The sequence below is a fragment of the Cottoperca gobio genome, chromosome 5 (assembly GCF_900634415.1).
Source record: "Cottoperca gobio chromosome 5, fCotGob3.1, whole genome shotgun sequence".
In the NCBI taxonomy this organism is placed as follows: Eukaryota; Metazoa; Chordata; class Actinopteri; order Perciformes; family Bovichtidae; genus Cottoperca; species Cottoperca gobio.
The window spans coordinates 18,795,432-18,799,368 of record NC_041359.1 but is presented as its reverse complement, the minus strand read 5'-3'; positions in this window follow the sequence as shown (position 1 = coordinate 18,799,368).

Below are 3,937 nucleotides of genomic sequence, written 5' to 3'. Positions count from 1 at the left end.
CCTATCACCATATACTTTACACTGCAAGCTGTACCATGCTCGGATGGTCTACCTTCTGCAACACCCTTAACACCATAAAAAAATGCTTAAAAGGGATAGAATAAAACATAAAGTATGAAAAACATAAAGTAGAAAAGATGGATGAGGGCGAGAGAGAGAGAGAGACAGCAGGAAGAACAACACAAATAGGTAAAATAGACAGAAGGGATGCTCCACTGCTTGGCTGACACACATGGGGTCTCTGCAGACTGAGAGGATGCTAGGAGAGGAAGGGGAAAGAGAGAAAGAGAGCTGTGTGGTGTGGTGAGCAGCATCCACCCCCCTCTTCCCTCACTTCAAGCCTTCACCTCCCTCCACCCCCACAGTAGAACTGTATGCTTGGCTTCTCCTGGTTTCTTTAGCATTCCTCCCCATCCTCTTCCAAAGCCTGGGAGAGGACCGAGGCAGACAGCAGGGCTTGTCATAGTCATAGGCCTAGGTCCAAGCAGTGTGTGTGTGTGTGTGTGTGTGTGTGTGTGTGTGTGTGTGTGTGTGTGTGTGTGTGTGTGTGTGTGTGTGTAGGTGCATATTAATCTGTACTGTATGTGAATGTGTTTGAACATTTGTATGTGCATACAAATTAGTGTCTAGCCTAATGTGCTAATTTCTTTATGCATGCCTGCAAGATGGTGTTCAATAATTATTTTTACAGATGGACACACCTTCACTACCTTACCTTAAATAGTCACCGTAACCCAACCAATTCCTAGCAAACATAACAAGACATAAAGCCACAGCTTTAACACATAGACGTCAGAGCAATTTAATATTATTATACCAAAATACAATGTACTGTATGTTTACATTATATGACATGGAAATGTGTGCCTTTCTAAAACATTATACAAACTGCTGTAAAGGGTAGGCAAGTGTGTGTGTGACTAATCATAGATGTCTGTGTGTATACAGTATATACAATTACGTTTGTATACAGCTATACTAATTTGCAACAGCAAATACATTCAGAGACAGATGCCACCCACCTGAATATAAAATAAAAAAGTATCAACATAACATTTTTGGCCAGTTGTTAAATGACAATGTTCCATTTATTTCCTCCATTTAGGAGGAGGAGAATAAGCTGTGGCTATCTGGGAAAAGATGTCAGCTTACTAAACCACAAAGGATTCATCTGCAATCAGCAAAACGGCATCCAAAAGAAAACAGACTGTTTTATGTTCATTTTGTAATGCGACACTGGCTGACACAAGCTTTTATCAGCATTTAGAAACACCATGTGGTTTGCATGTTCCACATTTTATCATGTCATTCAGTGTGGGACTCGCTGTGGTCTGCTCTTAGTGATGACTTGGTCTCAGTTTCAGTGGTCTTGGCTACAACACTTCCAACACTTCATTAAAAAAACATTGAACAAAATCCAAAAGATATTTGGAAAAACAAATGAATTGTATACAAATGTAATATTTACAGAAAACAGGGTTGGTATAAAAATGTAAATATGTATATGCTTGTGTATGTGTGTTTATTCCATGTGTATGAGTCAGTGTGTGACATTATGTGTGAACTATGTGTGTGTGTGTGTGAGACCTGTCAGCGTGAATGAACAGGAGATCTTAGCTGGGGGAAAGTATTGGCAGAAAGACCCCTGTGACTTGTGGAAGCTTCAAAACTCACACCAGGGACTCGGCTGGACGCACACATCCTCCCTTAACTGTCTTCTCTCTAATATCGATAAATCATTCACCAAGATTGACGGGACGGAGATCCTAATGAGAAAATGTTTTCAGGGAGACATTCAGACGTGTAAGTGCATGCACGTGAGCGTGTGCAAAGTGTAAATAGGCACCATGTCATTACATACGTAAAGGGTGTGTGCTTCAAACGTACCTGTGCGTGGCGTGTGTACAGAGACACTAATTAGCATCAGTGCCGCTGGACAAGAGGAATGATTAATTCTCTGTGTGTAATTAAGTCATGGTGGAATAGGAGAAATGTACAAATATCTTTATCTCACACAGTCTTTAACAGGCTTATCAATAGCTCTGATGCATAAGAGAAGGAAAACTCTATTTGGCTCTTTTAAAGTTCATGTACATTTTAACTGCTGTTTTCATGCAATAGTTTCCAAGTATGAGATGAAGCTATCCTTTAGCACAGGGGTGTCAAACTCATTTTAGTTCAGGGGCCACATGCAGCACAATTTGATCTCAGGTGGGCCGGACCAGTAACATCACAGCATAATAATCTATAAATAACTCCAAATGTTTCCCTTCGTTTTAGTGCAAAAAAAGTACAAATACATTCTGAAAATGTTCAAATTGTATCTTTTTACAAAACATTATGAACAAACTGTAATTTCTTAAGACAAAAAGGTGCAATTTCAACAATAGTATCAGTTTATCATTTACACACGTGCATTACAACTTACAGATCTCAGTGTATCTACAAAGGCACAGAACATTTTGTCACAGGTATCTGGAACAGTATTTTACTTTATGATCAAAACAACTCATTTTCACACTTTGCAAAGTCATCCCGCGGGCCGAATTGGACCCTCTGGCCGGCTGGGTTTTGGCCCCCGGGCCGCATGTTTGACACCCCTGCTTTAACATAACGCTATAGTGGAAGCAATGGGGAAGGACTGGCATAGCTCTCTCCAAAGTTTTAAAATATGCCTTCTAACAACTGTAAAGACCTTTACACACCTGGGGCAACACCAAAATGCCAAATACTCGTCTATAAATAGTATGAGTGGATCTGGTATGCGCTGCCTTTGTCAAGGTTAAGAGTAATACAGTTTGCCATCTAGGTTCGGATTACGGAGCCTCCATGTTGCTGTTTTAGAATCATCATACATATAGGCGCAACTCAACCCAGTCCGCACAACGTGATTGGTTGATTCATTTATTCACTGTGTAAAAGCTCAGAAAAATCAACGCCGTTACGAAAAACAATTGCATTGCGTTTCTGCCGCGTAACATTCACGTTTTATTTGAAAGTATTCATGACAAAAACAACAGTTTGAAAACATATATTGACGTGCAAATGAATTACATTAAAAAACGACCCCCATTTGTAAAGAACTTTAAGGTAATAATTAACACATTGTTTAACCGTACTAATTTAAGGTGTTAAATTAGGTGGGTATCTTCATCCTGGTAGTCGCATGTAGTTTTACTGGCAGTGTCATGTCACAGCAACAAACTTATAAGTGATAACCTGAACGTATCTCTCCGCTGCAGCTCCCTGCACCCCCTGTTGAAGACCTATGATCTAGGGGCCCCCTGCCAGATGAGGAATGGAACATGGCTCTTTCCTTTCTAGGGTTCATTCCTCTTCGATATGTTAAAGACATGCTTTACATTTCTACAGTTCAAAGTGCTACATCGGCTACACTTTACAAAAGCCAAACTGGGGAGAATATTTTCAAACCTAAGCTCTATATGTGACAGGTTCAAACAGCAACCATCTACCACACGTTGTGGAAACTTGCCCTTTCCGGGCCATCCTTTTTTGAGACCATTTCCGAGACATATGGCTGTAATATTATGTCCTCTCTATTTTTGGTATTTTTTCAGTTCCAGATGACTCCAATCCCCCTGCTCATTTTCATAAGGTCATTGCCTTTTCCTCTCTATTAGCTAGACTCACAATGCCATTTAAATATAAGGATGTGACCGCTCCCTCGCACAACCAATGGATCAGACATGTGATGCAGAATCAAGCTGGAGAAAGCAGAAGCACCCTCAACGGCCACACTAAGAGATTTTACAAAATCCGGGACTAGCCTATCTGGCCTTGAACTATGAAAACATTCGCCCTCAAGTGGTCTGTCCTATTTATGCTTAAACACACAATGATGTCTTTCTGTTGTTGTTGTTGTTTTGTTTGTTTTTTTCCTTACAGTATTCAGCTTGTCTTGTTGAAGAACAAATCT